This window comes from Cygnus olor, chromosome 4 (genome assembly GCF_009769625.2).
Source record: "Cygnus olor isolate bCygOlo1 chromosome 4, bCygOlo1.pri.v2, whole genome shotgun sequence".
Taxonomy (NCBI): domain Eukaryota; kingdom Metazoa; phylum Chordata; class Aves; order Anseriformes; family Anatidae; genus Cygnus; species Cygnus olor.
The window spans coordinates 49,046,717-49,061,206 of record NC_049172.1 but is presented as its reverse complement, the minus strand read 5'-3'; the positions used below and the strand labels follow the sequence as shown (position 1 = coordinate 49,061,206).

The 14,490-nt window shown below is 38.4% G+C and overlaps 1 protein-coding gene and 1 long non-coding RNA gene across 9 annotated transcripts in view; one reads left to right on the top strand and one right to left on the bottom strand.

The window, feature by feature from the left end:
• The window catches only part of CLOCK (clock circadian regulator), a 63,469-nt gene that overhangs the window by 34,139 nt on the left and 14,840 nt on the right, over positions 1-14,490 (bottom strand). For all 8 annotated transcript variants that reach the window (XM_040554908.1, XM_040554903.1, XM_040554909.1 and 5 more), the window contains 2 exons: positions 11,941-12,002; positions 1,999-2,112 (listed from right to left, as the gene is read on the bottom strand). The gene's annotated coding sequence lies outside the window, so the exon portion shown is untranslated. The remainder of the gene's footprint in view (positions 1-1,998; positions 2,113-11,940; positions 12,003-14,490) is intronic.
• LOC121069131 lies at positions 1,998-10,393 on the top strand. The gene is made up of 3 exons (XR_005819287.1): positions 1,998-2,114; positions 6,117-6,119; positions 10,355-10,393. It is a non-coding gene; the product is annotated as an uncharacterized LOC121069131 (long non-coding RNA).

Here is a 14,490-nt window from a genome sequence, read left to right as displayed (position 1 = left end):
TTTTGAGCAGATTTTTATATTAGACGTGAAATTACAATATGATACTTACTAGAAAGTGATCTTTATACTGAGATAAAGTCATAGATAACCTGGCCATTTCTTAAAGCAGTCTTTTATTCATTACGAAGCTTCAGTAAGAGGTTTCTGCTTGCTTTTTTTTTTTAAAGTGTATATATTATTTTGAACAAAGAATGTGAATTAAACATTAATAATGAGAGAAGGGGTTTAAAATTAAAATAAGGATTTAATTCAATAAGTACCTATTCCTAGATACCACAAAATTATAAATATAAAATTGCACAGATATATCAAAGACTGAAAGCCAAAGATAAAACAATTCAATTAAGCCTCTCCCTTTGATATAAAAAGTCAGGGAGCAGCAGGACTGGAACACTGTCAGCCATTAAGGAACAACTGTGTGCAGCGAAAAGTTTTATATAAGAGCTCGATTTGCAGATCTCCAGGAGTTTTTAATATGCTATAAACTTAATAGTATAAAGGCATTATATTTATTTCAAACGAGCTGGTTTTAGTCACTTCAGTGACTCATAGTTTCTGATAAGGAAGGATTTGTTTGTTTCTGGAAGTGCCAAATCCAGCGGAACTTGCAGTGTTAATACCACAAGAAATATGGCAGCTGCTACTCCAAGGTCCAGACAGCCTGCAAAATGTTCCAGGAAAATCTTATCCCAGTTTTTGAATAGATAGGGAAACTGAGGAAGAAAGCTTATGTTCCAACCAAATTGCTTCATGGTCTACAACAGCCACATATTAAGAATGTTTCATTCACAAAATTAGCCCTTTTTTTTTTTGTCCACAAAGTTTCAGAACTGAGTGACGCAGGGAAGTAAATGGGAAAGCTGGGCTGTAGCACAATCTCTTTCAAGGTGCATCACAGGGTGTGTGTGCTATTTTGCCCCAGAGTCCCATGAGCCCTCTTGAGCCCCCTTACCTGCTTCTTCAACTAATAAGGCCCAGCTTTGTCTTGCCTTTATTCTCCAGAGACACTGGAAGTAAACCACTCCTTCACTCCAATACTTCAACATAGCAATTGTACTGGCAATTCCCACAAATTAAATTCCCCAGATTAGTTGGCCATGGTTTATAAAGTCACGAAGTTGTACCATTTGAAAACAGCCAGAAATAGCAAGATAAAAATAAATTACGGAGAATTGTTTGTTCAAATTCTTGTCAAAAGCAATCAACAGGGAGGTTAGGTTGCTCAGCAGTAAAAGGAAACTACCATTACTGGCAGAGAATTAAGTTTAGAATCAAAAAGCCAATTAGAGCCTTGTTTTTATAAAGCTTGTAAAATGTACACTAATACAGATATGCACTAACTACATTTTCAGCTCTGCATTAAGTTTTCAACAAATTTGGGAACTGACATTATAGGGATCAAGAATAATATGAAATTCCATATGCTAAATGATATACAGTTCCACTAATATGCAAAAGAAAAATCTGTGTGTAACTAAACACAAAAAAAACTTTTATCTTTGACATAACTGACGTATTCATTATGCAGAATCAGAATTTAAGAATCAATATTCTCCACTTTAACAAAGTACTCAATTTCTAGAATTCAACAATATCATTCACTTGTTACTGTATACAGATCCTATGTCAGAACTGGTGACCCAGATAGATTTGGTACCCAAGACAGTTGAAAGAACTGATAGACTATACGAAATGCACCTGTAGTGCATTTTTTTCTCTCTTTTCAAGGTCTGATCATTCTCTCTTTGCATCCAAAGTTGCAAGAGGCTAAATATCCTCAGTGGTTATACATGTCAGTGGATAAGACTGCAGAGATAAATCCAATGAAATCAGGCAACTTTAATGCAAACAGTACAGAAACCAAGGACTATGTCTAAGAATCAAATTCTGTCATTTTCTGCAGAATAAAAGACACTACTTTACCATTGCTATTCAGCCCTTCAGTGTTGATGACAGGAAGCCATAGGAACTTTATTAATTACAAGAATACAATTTTACCTTTTATACTTTGGGACTTGTAAATAGAAGTTTCAGGGGTGAAACACTGCTTCTTCTGAAGAATTATGTGGAGTTAAATGTATCCTCTTCTGCAGAAAAGCATTAAATTATGAACTGTAAAAAAAAAAAAAGAAAAAAAAGGAGGGTTTAAAATTGGTAAATTTTATAAATATTTTTTAAAATAAAAGAAAAATAATAATTCCAACATGAGTAATTTATAAATGCGATATTCTGCCGACTAAAAACACCTCAATTGTTTTGCTATCAGAATTCACCTTGCTTTAAAGCTCTTTTCGTTGTTAAGCAGTACATTCTGAAACAATTTCAACTCTGCTTCAAGAAGCTGTCATTTTATGCCAATCTTTAATCTTGATGTCATTTTTACTTTTAAATATGGTATCAACAAACCATCTACGTCTTCACTTCCACATGCCACCCTCAAAGAATTTCTATATGCCATTAGTTAAACATCCTTTTTGCTGAAACTCTTACTTGGGCTTCTACTGGCTTTCTCAGTGATGTCTTCTCGTCTCCAAACTTGCTACTCTCAGGACTCCAGAATGTGCAGAATGCTGCTGGTGACTAGCAAAGTTGCCCAGCTGCATTATTGCTACTGCCTCAGACACAGCCATTAACCCCTTCTTTCAAAATCCAGTTCAAAAATCCTTCCAAAGATTTATTCCAAACTTACGTCACAAATGCAGTATTCCCATAAAAAACCCACCACCAGTTTAAATAATCACTCACTTCTGACTTCTTTATATGATTACTTTTCAATTAAATCTATTTTTATACACTTCTTCCCTTGAACCATGCTACGTTCTACATTTCTAAGTCACCTGAAATCAGCTTTTTCTCCCATCACTATCTCATTTCTCTGTGCCTATATATTCGCTATACAATATATTCATACCATTTTCTACAAATGTTATTATAAAATGAATTAAATTTTCAAAAGAAGGTGGGTTCTAAAACTAAACTTACACTACTCTTAAATTCATTAATGTTACTGAAAACATTATATCTAATTTTTTATCTCTCTTTTTTAGAAAGTATTTGATTAGAAAAATAAAATTTCTCCTTCCCCTGCACCTAACAGAGGCTCTTAAGTGGTTAAAATAGAGATGTAAATATTAACATAGGAAGTTAAAGCACAGCAGACCAATCTGCCAAAAAGAGAAAAACAATTACAGCATGATTCAATGAAGCCACTCGCTCTTTTCTGGCCAAATAACCTGCTGGCCCATTGACCTACTTTTTTAGGTGCTCGCAGACTCCTCTCCGCTTCTGTTTTGTTCCATTTGACAAGTGCAAACAGTAACAGTGACAAAGAGTCCCAGGAAGGCTAGGTTACAGAGACTGCAACATGAAACCTATGTTTTTAAACTGCCTTGAGTTGAAGAACTCTGCCAACTCTCGCCCAGCTCCTAACGGAGCTCTAATGAGGAAAATTTTAAATCTCATCTCTGCAGTCAGTAGAGGTGTATTTTTAAAAAAATCTCAATTAAACACTTAAGATAAAACACCACAGACCTTAGGCACAGAACTGTATTTGTTAATGTCTAAAGCAGAATGAAAAAAGAGGAAGTTTTTAAGGATATTTCAAAAAGGGATTTCAAGATGAGGAGGAAAATAATATGTTTATGTTATAAAAGAACATAGGCAAGCTCAAACCAGACCAAAAGGAAAGCTAATCACAGTGGAAAAGGTTTTGTAACCAAAACCGCATAGATCTCTAACTCAGTCGAAATGGCATGCATGTGAGAGCTAGCAGAAAGGTCTAGACGCCTACACAACAGCACTGGGAGCCACAAGTGTTCAAAGGTCACAAGTCTGTCTCCACAAATCATGAGGGTTTTTTTTTAACATAATGAATTATTTGCATTTGTTTCTATCTCTTGTACACGTTCAGCACAAGTTTTCAAACTTTTCTGCAATCACAAAGGCTAGAAACTCACTATTTTTAGGAAAGCTAAGTTCCTCAATCAAAAGCTTCAGCTGCTGCCATGGATATACAAATTATTAATACACAACATTGCCCAATCTGCAGCAAAATCACAAAAGCTAGCAATGATGCAGCCTCTGGGCTATGCTGACTTATCACTCACAGGGAAGCACGGAGTTATCGGGTGGCCAGTTATTTCATGGCCAAAGAAACACGGTTCTGAGTAAGTCCTAGGGTAAAAAGCCACAATCCAACCTCAGGTAATAGTGAAAAGTTTGCATCACCTGATAAAATGTTCTGTGTTACAGACTGAAGGAGTTTCAGCAACTGCAGTCCAATTTTGTCATCAAGGCTGGTTTGCACACTGACAATATTAAATCTCAGAAAAAAGTTTAAAGATTGAACAAAATGTGAAATTACACTACAGTCTTGCTCATGACAAATTTTGCCAGAAGTAGACTGGAAAATAGATGAGACAACAGCTAGTGCATTGCTTCTACTTAATTTTCTGTATAGTCAGTGACAGAAGCCTTGATGTCTCCAGGACTTCATTTTCACAGTAACTCAGCTAAATATTTTTGAGAAAGAATCAATATTGTCCTTATATCGCAACAAGTTTTTATATAAATGTCTTGATCTTTATACGTAATGTTTTCATGACTTTACAGATTGCAGCCCTCAGACAGAATTAATGCAAATTAACTAGGAAAAATATAGGAAACAATTCAGTTTTCCGACAACGCACTGTCTGCAAGCTGAAGCTGATTAACATCCTTAATACAACCTGATCTCTGTGCCATAATCCTATTTTGCCAGGGGAACAAACTAGTGATTATAATCACCGAGGATTAACTTTAGAGATCTTGTTTAAAGAATCAAAATCACAGGACAGCGGTCAGCACCTCCACAGCACCCAATGCCCCAGAACAGCAAAGTACTCTCAAGTAACACACCACAGACGCAAGCCAAGGAGCAGGAGGACCACAGCGAGTCAGTACCTTCCTCCCAACACTAGCATATCACCAAGAACCTAGTCATTAAACTGATTCTGAAGATAATTATAAACCTTCTTGATACTCCTTTCCAGGAGCAAAGGAATATTTACTTCTGTTCGTTTGCACTAGAGACTTCCTGGGTTTTACTCTAGTGGAACATCCTACCATAGGGGGCAAGCAGAGATCTGTGCCTCATGCCCAGAATAACGCATCGCTATCATTAATGCTTTGCACTTTGTTCTTTTCTTCTTGTTCTTCCCTCCAGCCCAACCAGTTTTCTCTTTAGCCTTTTCTTTTTTGGGTAAATAGGTAGAGAGGAAAAGGGGAAGAATTTGCTTTGTATTCCTCTGTAGTAAGCATGGACTTCAGGAGAGAGCAGGAGAGCTTTAGACAGGTAAAGCACAACTTGCTCTCTAATCTGATAATTTTGGGCCTAACTGAGCCAGTTAGAATGTTTTGAGATAGTTCTTCTTTGCTTGCAATGGTATACACACCAACAGAAAGCAAATTAGGAGAACATGAACAGCACTATTTAACATCTTTGTCAGTGACATGGACAGTGGGACTGAGTGCACCCTCAGCAAGTTTGCCAATGACACCAAGCTGTGTGGTGCAGTTGACAAGCAAGAGGGAAGGGATGCCATCCAGAGGGACCTGGACAGGCTGGAGAGGTGGGTTTGTGTGAACCTCATGAGGTTCAACAAGGCCAAGTGCATCTGGGCTGGGGCAATCCCAAGCACAAATACAGGCTGGGAAGAGAATGGATTGAGAGCAGTCCTAAGGAGAAAGACTTGGTGGTGTTCACTGATGAGAACCTCAACATGAGCTGGCAATGTGTGCTTGCAGCCCAGAAAGCCAGCCGTACCCTGGGCCGCATCAGGAGGAGCATGGCCAGCAGGTCGGGGAAGGGATTCTCTCCTTCTTCTGCACTCTCATGAGACCCCACCTGGAGCACTGTGTTCAGATCTGGGGCCCTCAGCACAAGGATATGAGCATATTACAATGAGTCCAGGGGAAGGCCACAAAAATAATCAGAGGGCTAGAGCACCTCTCCTATGCTCAGACAGGGAGACCTTATAGCAGCCTGCCAGTTCATAAAGGGGGCTACAGGACAGCTGAGGGGGACTCTTTGTCACGGAGCATAGTGATAAAAGAAAGGGATGGCTTTAAACTGAAAGAGGGTAAATTTAGATTAGATCTTAAGAAATTCTTCACTCTGAGGGTGGTGAGGCACTGGCACAGGTTGCCCAGAGAAGCTGTGGATGCCCCATTCCTGGCAGTGTTCAAGGCCAGGCTGGATTGGGCTTTGAGCAACCTGGGCTGGTGGGAGGTGTCCCTGCCCATGGCAGGGGGTTGGAACTGGGTGGGCTTTAAGATCCCTTCCAACCCAAACCATTTTGTGATTACATGATTCTGACTGATTGACCCTCTCTTCTTCTCATTAATCAAAATTTGTTAAAAGGTTATGATCTAAAACTGATGCATGTCTCTCATTTTCTACCTCAAAATAACATAAGTAAAGCAAAGTGAAGATAGGGCTGAAAGGAATTTCAAGAAATGCTGTCCAAACTTTGCAGCTGAAAACATTATTCTAACAGCTGGGAACAGTCATATATCCATCTACCATGTGAAACAATCCAACTGTACTGTTGGTCTGTACTTGTGCAGAAGAGCTGAAACATCCCAGAAACGTCCTTTCCTGTAGATAAACATGCTTTAGCAGCAGACATGTATCTCTACCTGCTCCACAGCAAACCAGAGCAGGATAGGGCTGCTTCCACTACAGACATCCACACAATTTCCTTTCAGCTGGCCTTTCAATAACGCATCCTGTGAGAGGACAAGGAATAGCCTGCTGTGGCAGAGCAGCTTGCTTAGGTCCATTACTTTTGCAGAAGACATGTACACATGTGTGCAATATAACAAAGAAAGAGCAGTAGGATAGCTGACTGGTGGTGTTGGTTGCCACTATTAGAGTAATTCATCCTATCTTAAGTCTGTTCCTGTGAGACTTTCAGGAGATAGGACAGCTCCAAGCAGGCATGAACTGCCTGGCAGGTCTATTGTGGCAGTGGTCAGAGGTGTCACAGTTAGACCAGTTATGGTGGCACTTGGATGACTGCACGCTGTTTGCCCATAGACCTATCTGTACATAGCCCCCACAAACAGCAACAGTTGGAAGAGCCTACAAATCACCGTGACTGGGAGACAACAACGGAGCATACACAGAAGTAAAACGGGGTTTAAGTCCTTAGATAGGGTTTGTCACATCAGATTAAGAAGTCTGTTTAAAAGTCACTCTAAGTACCATCCTCACAGAAACTTGGATGATAAAGATTAGAGGAAAAAGCAATTCTCTTCTGCATTCTTCACACGTTAGCCTGTCCTGCTACTGGGAGAACACTTTGCTCTCTAACTTTGGCCTGAATACAGTTTGCAACTCCCGTCTCTCCAGCTCATGGTTAGAGGAAATACCCATCTACCATTTCTCTGTTCAGACCATTTGCCTGACCACCTGTTCTGGGGACACCCTTCCACCTCTTTCCTCTAGAGCCTGCCTCTCCTTCTCCGTCCTCACCGTGGAGATTGGCATGCAGCTCCTTGCCCTGTAAGGAGTTTTGTGCTCCAGGCCAGCTCTTCGACACAGTGCGGCTCTCTAATCTTGGTTCAGACTCTGACTCATCAATTTGACTTCCCAGCCTGTCCTTAGACCTGACTCCTTGTCACGAACTTGCCTGACAATCTGGGCTCTTGCCTGAACCTGGTTACCCGCCCCAACGAGCAGCCTGCCCTTTCAACTCCCTGCAGCGGCTGGGGAAGAGCTCAGCAAGTTGCCAGGCTTCGGACAAAACTGGTCATTGACAGGGGGTAACGAAGGCCTCTTCTGGAGCTCAAGCACTTCTCAGTCTTTTTCCATCTCTTCCCAGACTGCCTATATTATCTTTGCCCTCTAGGATCTGAATTAACCAAATTAACTACAACTGGAGTTTCAGTGTGTGCCCATTGCCTCTTGTCCCATCCTTAAGCACCTGGCTATCGGGTCAATATTCTTCCATACTCTCATGTAAAATATTTTTCTCAGTGCTTTGTATTCACAGATCCTTGCTGGAGATTCCTTCACTTAATAATAAAGCCATGCAAGCGTGACAGAAATAATGCTTGTAAATCCTGTGCAACTAGTCTGTACAAGAGGAAGACTGCAGCTACATGTTACGATTCCACTTGCACCAGTTTTTGTTTATAAGGCTCCTCCCTGCTTCTTGTCACTCTTCCTGGACTTTTGGGGGGGGGGGTTGCACCCCTTCAGCTCTGGCCACAGTGAAGCAGATTTGTGAGATGATGTGCTTAAAAAAACCCACATACCACACTCACAGTTTTAAATACAACCTTTATTGTTATGTTCTGATTAAAAACTGTGGCTTCCTGTACCTTTGAAAATTGGCACAGCTGCGGAACAGTACAAAGGGCAGCAGGAACCTCTTAACTAAGTCTGCCACTGCTGGGTCTCTAACAAGGAACCACGGGTTGAGTCTTGAGAGTACGCACCATGTTTGCACATTGAAAATACAACCCAGCTCATAATCAACACTGTCTGAAAAATACAACTAATGACTCCTTCAACAGTACTTAACAAAAAACAGTACTTCACAGCACAAGTTTTAATCAAGAGAAGCTAATCTGTTTATTAGAATTCAAAACTGAAAATCGTCATGCCCCCGAAAAACTGTTTACTTTAATGGGATTCTGGGCAGAAACAGCCTGCAAACAGTCAGCTCAAGAACAGAATCCAAACTTGTGTTCACTGTGCAGAGGAGTAAGTGCTCTAGATCGTACAAAAATCTTGACATTCTGCTATTCATGCTCACATGAGGGAACTAAACTTGATATATTTTACAATGAACAAAAAATCTCACGTTCCTTCCTCCATTCTCTTAAATAAAACAGAATTTATGTAATTGACAGGTTTTTTTTTATTTATTTTTTCTTCCCATAAGTTCAAAGGAGTAAAAATACCTCACACATGCTCAAAAGCTGAAATCCCTACTGAATATCGTTAATTACCCCATAAAACTATGTGCTAAGTACAAAATATTTTATACAGAATAAAATTACCTGACAAAAAATTATTTTCACTTGCTGATTTCTCAAAATTAGCTGAAATTTAAAGAAAAAAACTTTAAAATACAGTACCAAGTCGTCTATCCCCAAGTCAGCACTTTGAGATGTTTCATCCAATTACAAGTGTACATAATTATGACACATTAGCAATTTTAAATGTTTCATTTAGGTCGAACGCATTCAGGTGCTAGTGTAAACAATGTCTAAAATGGTTTGTCACATTTCCCTTAGAGGAGAAATAATACTAAGAATACTAACCAAAGAAAAAAAATTTAAACACTTCATTACTACACTAAGAAATAGGACAGATCAAAAGCTAAACGTTCTTTTTTCTCAACCTCGGTAACAGGAAAAATTGTCTAGATATAGAAAATAAACTACTTTTTGCAAACTCTCCTGGTGAAAATCTGTTACCAAATTCAACAGCTGTAATTATTGCACATCAAAGAAAGATAATGTAAATTAAATTCTTCCATTCCATAAAACATTTCTGCTCTGTTTTGATAGAAACCCATGTTTAAATGTAGAAAGTGAGACCTTACAATTATTATTACTGCAATAAAACCAACGCTTTTATCTGCCCACTATAATTAATCTTGCTGAAAAACCACAAACCTACAGGTTCAGTGAGCAGTTTAAGTGCCAGACTTTTATTAACAGCGCACATCTCTGCTGCAAGGTAGGCAGAGCAGTTTAAAACAGTTACTGAAATGCACACAAATGAACCTTTCCAAAATTCTACCCTAGGCCAAGAAAATCAGCCCAAGGAAGACTTAATACTTCTTTATAACCCAAATGAACATGCATAATTTTACATAAAGAATCAGACTGACTAATCTGAAAAAAAAATAAACATTTCTTGCTGTTATCACTACTGCATTCTAAAATCTTTAGAGATCAAAGAAGTCAACAGATGGCCAAGAAAGTCTGTAAGAATTTAAGTTATGCAAGTTATTTCTGCACCCAATGCCTTTACAGTCTATTTAGAAGAAATTTTAAGGATATAGCTACGAATCTCAAGTCAGTTTTGCTTGATTTACAACTCCCCTTACCTTTTTAAGGGACAACTAGCTCTTTCATATCAACCCAACACCTTAATCCTTGAAGATACCATGATGTACTACATCCAGAAACATCTCACCACTTCTCAGTTATGCACATATTTAAAAGGGATGGAAGAGGTTGAGAGCGAGCCACATGCCACGCTAGGCAGCACAACAAAATGAACTCAATTATTTTATTTATTTATAGGAGACAAAGACTTATCCCTAGCAGCTGCATAGGGCACTCAGCTAAGATGTGGGATAAACACACTAAGTACCTCCTCCAGCTCAGTCTGTAAGTGAAAATTACCACATGTAAGGTAGCAGGTACAGGATATACATCAGCCACACGGGTAATGGTATGGCTACGGATAATAGTGACTTCACAACTAAATGTTTATTTATATTTCTAATCACCTTTACCAAATTCCTTGGTAAAGCTGAAAGTTTTCAAAATAATATGACCCTTTTTTTAAAAAAAAAGTTATTATGGACACTCATTTCCACAACTCTATTAAATTCCCTCTTCTTTTGCTAGCATTACTATCTGTGATCACACAGTCAACACAGCCTGAAGCTGGACCAGCCTAAAAGTAACCCAAACAATGTTTCATTCAGCTAAATCAGCTAACTTTGTTTCACCATACAGCTGCTCAAAAGCAATGTTGGCACAGGGCAAGGGGAAGCAGTGAATCACCAGGTTAGACACATCTTTTGGCAACAATGCCAGTTCATTCTGACCTACCTCATGCGTTAAAATGCAACTAGAGAACAAAATTAGGAGACATGAGATTCAAATTTGTGCTCAGAAAAATAACCTTTGTTGTTACTACTTGAGAAGCCTGCTCCATACTTTAGATGAAACATTTCCCTCTCCCATGCATTGCTGTATCTCACGTGGCAAACTGTGCCACATCAAATTTCTGGCAGAATGAGGTTTGTATACATACGCTGATGCAGACACATGAAGAGTTTCTGGATATAGAAACAAACTCCAAAGTCAGCTTTGGAGTCAATGGGAAACTCATGCAAAATGCAAAGCACAGGAGTAGCTATGCCTGGCATGTTGCTGGATAGTTATCAACCTATCTATCAAGCAACACAATTATCATGAACTGTGACATTTCTAAGATGATCATCAGCATGTATACATATATATGATTATTCATCTGGACGGATAATATGAAGCTAACAAAAAATAATGGAAGAATGACTTCTACCAAGACCCATTATTTGTAACTCTTACGGTTGTGCAAGTGAACCAAGAGGACATATTAAAAAAAAAAAACAGAAAAAACAAATAGAAGTACAGTCGAAAACAGCAACACCCAAGAACAAATGGCAGGTGTTGTAGAAAGCTACCAGTACTCAATCTAAAACTTACTCATCTCATGCAGAAATGCAAGCATGTAAATAAACCACCGTAGAACTATTTTGTGATGGGCACTTTTTTTTCCAAGTTGATTGCACAATCCTCGATCTGTGCAGCTGTGCAAGTGCTTCTGATGCTTAGATTTCCCAGCATGCGTGACTCATGCACAACTAAATCATTCTGTAAAACATTTGTGAAGAGTAGACTGCTTCACTGCCTGAAGAATAGAGTAGGCAGTGCACTTCATTGGAAACTGCCTTAAAAAGAAAGAGGAACTGAGAATTCACATTCATGTTACCATGAAATGAGAGAGTAGAAACATTTTTCTGTTCAAACACTGAAGGACATTCCAAGTCAAAAAAATACCAAACTAGCAGCTTCTCTCTGCAGCTCTCTCTCCCCCTCCATCTGCATTAGCAAACTTACTGTTATATTGCTAAGATCAACAAGATTTAACAGAAGACTTACTTTTTCTAGAATTCTGGTGTCTGTCAGTGGGTCCTTCAGTATTTCCTCGCCAGTACAACTACCTGTTATAGAAGGAGCAAGTTTATACATTAAACAAGAATTCCGTGCTATAGTTACGAATTCCAAACACCCGCTCTGCAGTACTCTCCTTCATCTCATTACACAAAACACTAGAGTTTGTCTCATGTCAGAACCTTCAGTATAACGATCCAGGCTCAACTGGAATTACAGTGATTACAAAACCTGAGATACAGGACACGTCCTTCATATTACATACGCAACAAGTGCCTTAACAGGAAAGGGGAAATAAATAAAAAAATAAAGCTTTACAACTGGTGCACAGAGGAAGTGCCTGTGCACACTTCAGCATGTTAGCTGAAATGTCAACTCTTGTCTTAACTGACAAATAGAAGGGTCTTTCTGCCTTGGATTTGTCTTGTCCCTAGAAACCCTTTGCAAAACAATCCGTAACCACTTTTCGGATACAGGTTAAGGCATCCTTTAGCCACCTTGCATGCCTTAAACAAGAACTGAAAGGAAATGGAACATCAACCAACATTTAGTCAATAAAAGGACTTGTTCGGACAGGAAAGATGGTACATTATAAAAAGAACCGTACTGCATGAAGTAAATAACAGCAATGCAGCAATAGAAAAAGTGTATAAAGTCGACTCTAAATTTAATCTAATTTTACTGTAATTTTACTCTAATCTTTCCTTATACACATGGAAATAAAGGAAGAACATGTTTGCTTAAATATTCAAATGTCAGAGTACTCAACATAACTACATTTCTGAAGGTACAATTAACACCATCAGAAGGAAAACCATTGTAGTTTGAAGTAGCACTGTTACATTTGACCATTTTTAGCCTTCTACATTTCTAAAGCCCTATCATATTATGGAGATACTGTGTTCGTTCAAATTCCTTGTTCATTCTCCTGAGCAGTAGAAGCATGTGCTCCTTTTTTGTGGATTGCTATTGACAGAAGCAGAAACTTTCAGAGGCTGTGCTCAGTAAGTGGAGCTTGGAAAACCCACTAATTCACCTTCTGAGGTTCACCAGAGAAGCAGCAATAGCAGACCAACAAATTCCTTTTCCCATAAATCACTATGGTCTGCAAAAAAATAGAGTCCAGTCTACTTAATTGTATATGAAGTTGATGATTATGACAATATTACTCTTCATACGTCATTAATTTTTTTACTAAGACTTTTTAGAGCTTGCATAGTAATTCAACATTCACAACAAAACTTCTCAACCATTTTCCACTCTCTCAGTGCTTTCAAAAATATTTTAAGATCACGTTTAATGAAAGAAAGAAAACAATACAACTGTAGAATTCTTAAGCCAAGCTTCTTTAAGCTTTGCTGCTACCACATTTCAGGTAAGAACTTTCAAGATAGGTTGTAGGGAAAAAATGTTATTCCTCAAACTCAGCTCCTCTTTGTGTTTTCAGAAATTCAGAATCTGTCCCGATACTTACATCTAAGCTTTAAAGAACTTCAAGTGAGTGCTCAAATGTACTTATATCAGAACTACTAGTCTCCTGTGCTATCTACTATATTCAACACCAAACCATATCAACTATTTGGGACCACACTCACTATATTTGCATGATTCTCTAAACTCTTTGGGCTTCCATCTGCATTTTTTCTTTGCTCTTTTGCCACTCATCAAGGTTTTCTTTCACAGAATCATCAGACCACACTACTTCTATCTACCTAAACATGTCTCAGTATGCTTACTTCTTGCCCCCTTAAAGTCTTCTCTGCACTCTCAAGTTCTCAACACCTCCCAAATTAGTATCACCATATTTTATTAGCAAAGACTTAGAACCTTCCGTTCCAGGTCATTACTGAAGACGCTAAAATTAGCACTGCTTAAAGACTGCCATCTCAAATAGCAAGAAGGATCTAGTTAAAAACCAAGTTGCACTAGATGTATCTTACAGTTAATTGTTTAAATCACAGCAAATGAGGTAGTACACTCCATATAGGTTCATTTCCCACTTTATTAACAGAATCTGATTCAGATCATCGAGGTACTAAGAAGTAACATGAAGAAGGTCCTATAAAGATATTATAGATATACAGATATAAAATTTCCATTAATGAGGTATCAAAAAGTGAAACTACTATAATCAGGTTTTGGTTTAAATAACTCTCTTCTGCTAAGTAGAGCATTGTGAAAATGGTTTCAATGGCCTAGGCTCTTGCTAGTAGCCTATTTAACAATGGTATCAAGGAAGAGGATTCCAATAGCTATCAGGATTCATAAGAAACCCTGAAACTACTATAAATCAGATGTTGAGGCCACATGCTAAGAGGCTAATGAAAACAGCTGTATTTTATTTAAGCACATGTTAAGGCTTGAAACAGTTTAGTTATGCCTAACACATTAGCAAATTTGCAAATAGAGTGAGAATGAAACACACACTTCAACAGAAGACAACAATATTCCTAAAACAAGATTACTTAAAACAACGAGGACTCTTCCTAACTTGCTGGCTTACAGTTTTCACATTTCGACTCTCAACATTTTTCTTCA